This window comes from Hyperoodon ampullatus, assembly GCF_949752795.1.
Source record: "Hyperoodon ampullatus genome assembly, chromosome: 19".
Lineage (NCBI taxonomy): Eukaryota > Metazoa > Chordata > Mammalia > Artiodactyla > Ziphiidae > Hyperoodon > Hyperoodon ampullatus.
Genome location: NC_136932.1, coordinates 31,991,247 through 32,001,836, shown reverse-complemented (window position 1 = coordinate 32,001,836; position 10,590 = coordinate 31,991,247).

The window sequence follows — 10,590 nt, the reverse complement described above, 5'->3', positions numbered from 1 at the left end:
GAAATCCATCGGGCACCACGCATGAAATAAAAAATGCCAACATTCCTGGGCTTCTGTTACAAAGAAATAAAAACACCCGTAAGTTCAAGGAGGCTTATGGAGCATTGGTCAAAAGCTGGAAGCCAGGTGGCTTCCCCTCAACAGGGAGCATCCTGGTCCTGTGCACGTCAAACGTTGATATTAATACTAAACAGCTGCGAGAGGGAACAGAGTGGATCCCGCGGTCCCCCTGCCTGGGGGGCTTGTGCCCACCGCTGAGGCAGTGGGGGATCAGAACCTGTGTCTGATGAGACCCTGTTTTAAAAACAGCGACAGCCCCCAGTGTGTCATGTACATTTAACTTTATGGGATGTTATATAAGCATTGGGAAAAAACACAGGAGGTGCACACTGGAATTTTACGGGGTGCTGACAGAGGGAGAGCCAAGCCAGTTATGTGTGAAAGGAAAGGGCGGCTCTAAAAACTAGTCATCACATTGTGCACGTTCACGGAGTTATATTTGTGTGATCACCATGCAGAAATAAAACGGAGAGATTCTCGCCCTTGTTAGAGTAAATATCAGACTTGATGTGCGATGGGGTGCACTCGTGTTTGTCAGGAATCGGGGTGTGGCTTCCCACGCTCAAGGAGCAGGAGTGCCAGGCAGCCCGGGCCTGCCCCCCAGCGGGCGGGGGCTCCAGGCGGGGTCGGGCCAGGCGCCCAGCTCACCGTGACTTGCATTTTGCCAGGCCGCGCAGCCCTGCCCCCTCCAGCCCCGGGCTGCCCTTTGTTCCAACTCAGCCCTGGCTTCCTGGGTGCTTCCTGGGAGCCTGCACAGGGAAAGGTCAGGGTCGGGTGACAGTGGGGGACCTTTGCAGCATCCCTGGGAGAGCTTCCCTCTTCCTCCCACTGACTTCCTGGGATGCACACCTGCAGCTTCTCCGACCCAAGTCTCTGCCCTCAGGGCAGATAGAGGGGAAGGGACCCCCGGGGATCCTTCCTGAGTTTTCCCAGACGTGCAGTCGGTCCGCTCTCTTTGCCGCTGTCCGGGGAGAAGCTCTCTAAACAGTAGTTGAAATCCCAGTGTCCTCCAGTGGCTCAGTGCTGCACCCAGGAACCCAGGACGGTGGCGGGGGGGGACCCCGAGGTCAGAACTGGGCGAAGCCGAGTCCAGCCTGCCCCACCCACGCTGTCCCCCTCGCTCCAGCCAGGCCCCAGCAGTCAGCCCTGTAGGTCAGTGAGCCCCAGCACTGTGCCTCATCTGGAAGCTTATACGGGAAGTTTACATTTCGGAATCTCAGTGGGGACGTGCCACCCATGGTACCAGGAGGGGGGCATCCACCAGGAGACAGCAGGGGAGCCAGTGACGGACTGGGAAAGCAGTGGGGACGATGGGACGAGGAAGGGCAGCCTGCCTGGGGGCTGAAGGGTTCCCGAGGCAAAGACCTAGTGACAGTATTACATTAGGAAGACGAGCAGGTTAGCTTGGGTCAGTGGTGCAGCTCACTGAAGCTTACCTCTTTCCGTGGATGGTTTTGGAAGGAATTTGACTTTCCAAAGTCCTTTCAAGCGTGTCGCCTCCTCAGGGTCCCACACGACTGCTCGTGATTCTGGCGCCCCTATTTTAACTGATGGGGAAATGGGGCCCCGGGAGGGTAAGCGTCTTTCCCGGGCCTCACAGCTGGGGACCCCTGAGCTAGCACTCGTTCACGCTGCGTGCTGCCTCCAGATGAGATTTTAAAATAAAAATCTTACTTTTGAATTGTTTTGGATTTACAGAAAAATTGCCAAGACAGTGCGGAGAGTTCCTGGGTCATGTGCATGTGGATCCCCTATTGCGGATATCTTGTTTGTTGTAGCTAGTGAACCGATGCTGGTGTGTTACTAACCGAAGCCCATGCTCTCTCCGGGTTTCTCTGGTTTGTGCTGAATGTCCCTTTTCTGTGCCTGGATCCCATCCAGGGACCACCTTCCACTTACTGTCCCACCTCCTCAGGCTCCTCTGGGCTCAGACTTCCCTTTTTTGGTGACCTTGATGGTTTTGAGGAGGGCTGGTCAGGTGTTTTGTTGAACTTCCCTCAGTTTGGGCATGTCTGATGTTCATCTCATGGTTAGACTGGGGGTTTGGGTTTGGGGAAGCAGACCACAGAGTGGAAGCGCCGGGTTTTATCACGTGGTATCCAGGGGACATGGGGTCGCCATGACCTTGACCTTGAACACCCGCTGAGTTCGTGTTCATCAGCTTCTTCTGTGTAGAGTTACTCCCCTGACCAGTCCACCCTGGCCTCTTTGGAAAGAAGTCACTACACACATCCCACACGTAAGAAAAGAGGGTTACGTTCCACTGCCTCCTGGGGGAGTGATCTATGTAAATGATTTTCAGTTCTCTGTAGGGGAGATTCCACATTTTCCTAATGCATTTTCCTATTCTCTCAGAGTGAGGATACTGAATATGATATACGTATTTTAATAGTTTCATTGAGATACAGTTCAACACCATGTTATCCATTTTGGTGTACAGCTCAATGTTTTTTTTTTTTTTTTTTTTTTTTTGCGATACACGGGCCTCTCACTGTTGTGGCCTCTCCCGTTGCGGAGCACAGGCTCCGGACGCGCAGGCTCAGCGGCCATGGCTCACGGGCCCAGCCGCTCCGTGGCATGTGGGATCCTCCCGGACCGGGGCACGAACCCGCGTCCCCTGCATCAGCAGGCGGACTCTCAACCACTGCGCCACCAGGGAAGCCCCAGCTCAATGTTTTTTTAGTTTTTTGTGCAGACGTCCCCACAACCTAATCATGAACACGTTTGTCCCCCTAAAGAAACCCTGTACCCGTTAGCAGTCAATCCTCGCCCTCTGCCCCCACCCCCTTTCTCAGCCCCAGGCAGCCCCTAACCTACTTTCTGTCTCTATAAATTTGCCTTTACTGGACATTTCATATGAATGGAATCAATCGTACACTACGTAGTCCTATGTGTTTGGAGCATAATGTCCACAAGACTTATCTATGGTGAGGCATGTATCCAAACTTCATTTCTTTTTACAGAGTCATAATGTTCCATTGTACGGATATACCACGTTTCGTTTATCCATTCATCAGTTAATGGACGTTTAGGTTGTTTCCACTTTTTGGCTCCTATGAGTCACGCTGCTGTGAACATTCATGTACAAGTGTTTGTGTGGACACAGGTCTTCCTTTCTCTTGGGTGTAGACCTAGGAGTGGAATTGCTGGGTCATATGGTAGCTCTGTGTTTAACTCTTTGAGGAACTGCCTGTTTTCCAAAGTGGCTGCACCATTTTACATCCCCACCAACAGTGTAGGAGAGTTTCAATTTCTCCACCTCCTCGCCAACACTTATTGTCTCTGCCTTTTTTTTTTTTTTTTAATAGCCACGCTAGTGGCTGGGAAGTGGTATCTCATTGTGGTTTTCTCTTTCATTTCCCTAATAACGAATGATGCCAAGCATCTTTTCATGTGTTTGTTGGCTGTTTGTATATCTTCTTTGGAAAAATGTCTGTTTGAATCCTTCACCCATTTTTAAATTGGGTTATTTGTCTAATATTGACAAACGATAAAAGTTGAGTTGTAATAGTTCTTTATATACTCTAAGTCCCTTATCAGATACATGATTTGCCAATATTTTCTCCCGGTCTGTGGGTTTTCTTTTCACTTTCTTGCTGGTATAACTTGCAGCACAGATGCTTTGACATTTTTTTTTTAATTATTTATTTATTTTTGGCTGTGTTGGGTCTTTGTTGCTGTGCGCGGGCTTTCTCTAGTTGTGGCGAGCAGGGGCTACTCTTCGTTGCAGTTCGAGGGCTTCTCGTTGCAGTGGCTCTTATTGTGGAGCACGGGCTCTAGATGCGCAGGCTTCGGTAGTTGTGGCTCGCGGGCTCTAGAGCGCAGGCTCAGTAGCTGTGGCGCACGGGCTTAGTCGTTCCGCAGCATGTGGGATTTTCCCGGACCAGGGCTCGAACCCGTGTCCCCTGCATTGGCAGGCGGATTCTTAACCAGTGTGCCACCAGGGAAGCCCGCGCTTTGACTTTGATGTAATCCAATTAGGTATTTTTTTCTTTTGTCACTTGTGCTTTTGGTCTTGTTATCTAAGAAACCATTGCCTGACCCAAGGACATGAAGATTTACTCCTATGTTTTCTTGTAGAAGTTTTATAGTTTTAGCTCTTACATTTAGGTCGATGATCCATTTTGAGTTAATTTTTTTTTTTTTTTTTTTTTTCGGTACGCAGGCCTCTCACTGTTGTGGCCTCTCCCATTGTGGAGCACAGGCTCCGGATGCACAGGCTCAACAGCCATGGCTCACAGGCCCAGCCGCTCCACGGCATGTGGGATCTTCCCGGACTGGGGCACGAACCCGTGTCCCCTGCATCGGCAGGCGGACTCTCAACCACTGCACCACCAAGGAAGCCCTTGAGTTAATTTTTGTGTCTGGTGTGAGGTAACGGTCCACGTTCATCTTTTTGCATGTGGATATTCCGTCATCCCAGTGTCTTTTGTTGGAAAGACTGTTCTTTTTCCTCACTGAATTGTCTTGGCAGCCTTGTCAAACGTCAGTTGGCCACACGTGTAAGGGTTTGTTTCTGGACTCTCAGCTCTATTCCACTGATCTGCTTGTCTGTTTTATGTCTGTTTTATCATGATCTCTGCAGCATTGTTATACTTTTGAAATTGAATTCTCCAGCTTTGTTCTTCTTTTTCAAGATTGTTCTGGCTCTTCTTGGTTCCTTGCATTTACATACAAATTTTAAGATCAGCTTTTCTACTCCTGAAAAAAAAAAAAGAGCCAGCTGGGATTTTAACAGGAATTGCATTGAATCTGTAAATCAATTTGGAGAGTGCTGTCACCTTAACAATATTATGTCTTTCAATCCACAAACTTGTGATTTCTTTCCGTTTATTTAGATCTTTAATTTTTTTCGATGATGTGTTGCCATTTTCAGTGTATAAGTCTTACACTTCTTTTGTTAAGTTCACATTTAAGTTTACTTCTTCTTTCTGATGCTGTTGTAAATGGAATTGATCCTTCTGGTCGGCATCTTCCTCGCTGTTCTTCACAGCTGTTCCTCCCCGTCACCCTTCCTCTTTCCGTCCATTCACTTAGCCTGAGGAACCAGATCCCCAGGCTGGTTGGAACCGTCTGCGTAATGATAATCAGAGCGTTCAGAAAGAGGGCAGGAGGGCACCCCCGTGAGGAATGGGCATGGACTACGTCACTTCCTGTTGGGGTTGCTTTGGCTGCATCTCACTTCCAGGGAGATGGCTTGCATTCGGTGAGTGAGCCTGGGCTTTGGTGGGTTCAAGGGCTTCTTCTGCCACCTGTGAGCAGTGAGAGCCTGGACCAGCGTTCTTACGAGTCTCTGGTCCCCCTTGTATAAAATGGGGAGAATAACACCCTCCCTGTGGCATTGTCGCCAAAGGCCCCATTCGTTCAGTCACGACACAAGTGACTGCTGCTTGAGTGCTGGCCGTGATGAGCACAGGCAGCCCCAGATTTGTGATGCATCCCTGGAATAATGCCTCATGTCACACCTGCTGTCATCTGATCACTTCACGTTTGCCACTACAAACTTTTTATTCATTCCTTAGAACAATTTCTCATAAGGTTTTATGCCATCACCCTAGTTCCTTGGCCACTTGAAACATGTAAACTGAATTCTGTGTCACAGGCCAATATAAAGTCTCTCTCATATTCACATAATTACCATCAATCTTCCCAGCTTTATATAATTACAAAATATAATTTATAAATCCATATATATGTTTGTAACGTAGCAGATATTCAACAATCAACAATATGATTTTCTTATAGCAATTTCTTAAAGGAATAAAAACACAGATCAAAGGGAACTCATCCCAGTAAACTGTTATCAGTAACTGGTGAGTCACTGGTTCTCCAACTTCACCTGGAGGCATCAGAATTACCTGGAGGACTTGTTACACCACCAATGGCTGGGCCTTATCCCAGAGTTTCTGATTTAGTCGAGCAGGTGGAACCTGGGAATATGCATCTCCAACAGGTTTGATTACATTTTATTTTTTCTTTTAGTTTTTTAACTTTTTATTTTATATTGGAGTATAGTTGATTAACAATGTTGGGACTTCCCCGGCAGTCCAGTGGTTAAGACTTCACATTTCCAATGCAGGGGGAGCGGGTTCGATCCCTGGTTGGGGAAGTAAGATCCCACGTGCCACGCAGCACGGCCAAAAAAAAAGATAAAATCACACCGGAAAAGAATTGTTCATTAAAATAAAGTTTCCAAATAAATATTAAAAAACAAACGAAAAAACCCAATGTTGTGATAGTTTCAGGTGTACAGCAAAGTGATTCAGTCATATATATACATGTACCTATTCTTTTTCAAATTCTTTTCCTGTTAATTACGTTTTTTTTTTTTTTTTTTTTTTTTGTGGTACGCGGGCCTCTCACCGCTGCGGCCTCTCCCGTTGCGGAGCACAGGCTCCGGACGCGCAGGCCCAGCAGCCATGGCCCACGGGCCCAGCCGCTCCGCGGCATATGGGATCCTCCAAGACCGGGGCACGAACCCGTATCCCCTGCATCGGCAGGCAGGCTCTCAACCACTGCGCCACCAGGGAGGCCCTAATTACGTTTTTAATAGCACCTTAATAACTGTGAAGACACACGGCTTTGTTTCCTGCCTCTGTGCCTTTGCTTTTGCTGTTCCAAGCCTAAATACCTCCCATTCAGCTCAGACTCCGTTTCCCTCCCTCGGGACTCTCATCTGAGGCCCTGTAGCATCTTGTGCATATTCCAGCCACTATAAGGTTCATATTATTTTGAAACTGTTTATTCCGTCATTCATTTATTGAGCACCTACTATGTGCCAGACAGTGTTCTGGGTGCTGAGGATACAGCAGTGAACAAAGCAAATTCTAGTTGGAGGGTGGCAGGTGACAAACAAAATAAGTAGACAAATAGCATCTCAGAGGGTGATACATGGTCTGGAGAAAAATCACGTGGAGGAAGAGGAGGAAGCGTGATGGTGAGGGTGGTGAGCAGAGCCACGTGGGTGGTGGGTGGCTGTACCGGAGCGGCATTCCAGGGGGAGGGAGGGGGGAGGGAAGAGCACCTCTGCAGGGGCCTGTAGGGAAGCAAGGCTGGTGGGTGAGGGTGGCAGGAAGTGCCCAGTGGGAGGAAGCCCAGAGTCCAGGTAGCAGGGGCGGTGTGAGAAGTGGCCAGATGTGTCTTCCACACAGGCCTCCATCCCCACTGAGCAGACGCCCAGCAAACATCTGTTATCCCAGAGTCCTCTCTGCTCAAGCATCTCTGGCTCCGTGGGGGACCGACCACACTGGGGAGATTCCTGGCAGTTGGTACTGGTCCGTGGCCCTCTTCTCTGCTGTTCAACAAGTGAGCAGACCCACGTATTGGTGGGGCCTCGTGTAGAAAGCCCCGGCCTGCGATTCCCTAGGCTTAGAGATCTCACCTTGATGGGGCGTCTTCGGGGAGCTGCGTGCACGCTCACTGTGACTGTACCTCCCCTGCCCTTATGTAATCAGGGAGGTCGGGAGGACAGCAGCTGGCAATTGCACTTGAAAAATCTGGAAGCAGTCAGGTCAGGTTGAATCAATCAGCAGCCCCACGCCTGAGGCAAACACAGGGGCTCCTTTGGAAGATTGGACCCGGCCCCGCCCAAGCCTCCACAGACACATTCTTGCATTTCTGAGCAGAACAAAATCAGACAACCCCAGGCCTAATCCCCCAAACTGGGAGCAGAGGGCCGGATTACTACACCCCAGGTTTGAAAACTGTTTTGTTCTTGTTATGCAAACTTCCTGGGCAGGGACTCCAAGGGCCCAGGGGGCGGGGAGAAGGGTCTTTAAATGCATCCCCTCTAGGCTGATGCCCATTCCTGGAGCTCCAGACCCAGGAGAACCTGTGTCGAAGGTAACTCTCTTCCCTGTTCTCTTCTCCTCCTAGAAATCTCTAGCTGCATCCTGGCCAGGAGCAGGTCCACCTCTGTGGCTGGTCCTCCCCACACCCAGGAACATCTTCTGAGAATCCGCGGCTGGCTGCCCCAAGGGCCCGAAGCTCACGTCTGGCAGCTCTACCACCCCTGCCACAGGGAGGTAGAGGCCCCGGGGACCCTTGGAGCAGGGGGACCCAGGGGACGGTGGGTGAGAAGCCTTGATTCAGTCACTCACAGGCAGCAGAGCCCTGTAGTTAAAGGCATGAGCGGCATGAGATAGAGACAGAAGCGGGTTCAAATCCTGACTTTGCTACTTGCTAACTGGGAGACCAAAGACAGAGCATTTATTGCACGTCTAGTGGCCTCACTTTCCTCATCTATAAAATGGACTCGTAATGGCTCCTTCTTGGTGGGCGCTTCTACAGAGCGAGGATTTTTGTGAGGATCAAAGGGGATGATGACACCTGGGAACAAAGTGGCACAGGTGAAGCAGGCGGGATGCAGGGATGTGGGAAGAAGGATGGGTCCTGGGGGACTAATTCCAGCCGCTTCCACTGGGGCATCAAGCACAATATTAGCTACTTCCGGCGCCATTAATCTTTGTAATGACTGAGAAGTGACACTGCTATTAACGCTGCACACAAAGGAAGCTCCTTCCCAGAGACCACGTGGTTCTGAGTGCTGAGCTGGGGGCCAGCCCTCCCGGTCTCCCTCCCGCCAGCTCTTCTGCCCTGAGCCGCCAGGCCTTGGTGGCCGATGGCCAGAGGCTGCTGCCCTGGTTTGCCCACGCAAGGCTGGGGAGGGAAACAGGACCTTCCTGCCGGGCTGTGTGGCTGGGGTCACGGTCAGCAGGGTGGCCTGGCCCATGGCAGGCTGGGCCGAGGGATCCCAGAGGGCTCCCTCTGATTTCCCGTCGGACCTAGGGAGGGGGCCGTGGCACCCCAGGCTTGGGGCGCCCTGGATGCCAGCAGGGCCCTCCTCTCCATGCTGAAAGCCAGGGTGGGGTCAGTGCTGCGGAGAGGGGAGGCGATGGGAGGAATCAGAAGCCACTTGCTGGAATTCAAGCAGGATTTCATATATATACACATACACACGTACATACATATACATCTATAAATGGCTATTTCCATTTTGCAAAAAATTTATATATACCATGTATGATAATATATACACATATACCATATGTATTATATATACCATATCTACAGATATGTATATCTACATATCTGTAGATACGGTATTTAATTTTTTTGCCAAATGGAAATAGCCTTATTGTGGTTTTTTTCTGATGTCAGAGGTTACACCGTGTCTGAAAGTGGGTGGAAACCTCTTGGAGGACAGGAAGAATTGCTGGGGGAGAAGGGAGGAGGAACACTTAGTTTTCTCTGTGTCCCTTTTGTATCTTTTACATTTTCTACCATGAGCGTGTTACCTATTCAAAAAGGTAACAAGCATTTTTTAAAAATGCAAGTTCACTGCAAAAAAGTGAAACCCTCCAGAAGATGAAAATGAAGATCACCTCTAATCCACCCCCAACCTCCCATCCCCCCGCAGTCACCACGCGGGGTGGGGGGGGGTGGGGGCCGCCCCTCTGGGCTCTCACGTGAACAGGCACGCACACGCCTGGGGTATCTGTTGTTCTGGAACCTGTTTTGTTTCTTGTCCCTCATGCCTGGGACACATCTGGTACAGAGAGCGCCCTTATAAAGGTGCTGAAACACTTGTCCATCTCTGTCCTAATTACTGCACGATCACCTGGCACATGGGTGCAGCAGACGTCTTTGAAATTGTCTCCTGCTGATGGACATTTAGGATGTTTCCAGTATCTCTCTGTTATGTATAAACCTGATGAACTTTCTTGTTCATGAATATTTAGGAATGCTCTCATTTCTATGAGGTCCTGAATGTGGACCTACTACGTCACAGAGAAATAGATTTTAAAGGCTTTTGCTGGGCGTAGCCAAATGCTTCCCAGCAGAGCCATCCCACTTCGCCAGCACGGTCTCCTGTACGGGTAGCTTTTTTGTGGAAATCTGAAGCTCTGTGAGTCGGTCTGTCTCACAGGTGTTACAGGCACACACGGGTTTAAACACCAAGCCTGGTTCTCTCTGGGAAGCCACCAGTGCTTTTGAGAATGACGGCTCAGCCAGAAAGGTGGTGTGGGAATCCTGATGCTGGGTTTTCTTTAATCAGCGTGCGTGTGGAATCACGACCCGTGTCCTTTAATCTGATCTGGAGAGTGCCCGGTTGGGTGTGCGGAGCACTTGGAGTGATTGCCTGGGAGAGTCACCAACTCTGCACGAAGGTAGAGGTGGGCATGGGGCCTGAGAGATGCCCGGAAGGGCCTGCCCACAGCACCCTGCCAAGAACCCACCATCAGCAGCTGTAGACACCCTTAGGACCGCAGGTCATTGCTGCCTGGGGTCCTCCCTGCGGGAGTCTGTCATCTGCTCATGGAGGGAGTATGCTGATGGCCAGAAGAGTCCAAGAGAACAGGGTTAGGGAGCTGAGAAGGCAAAAGGAGGCCATTTCCCGGTGCTCCCAGGGAGATCTTCCTCTTCCTATAAAATTACCAGTGAGGGTGGGTGCTGCCCTGGGGACCCCGGGTCCCGGTGGGCGGCCGGGGAGCGCGCGCCCTCCTCCCGGCTCCAAGGAGCTCTCTGTCC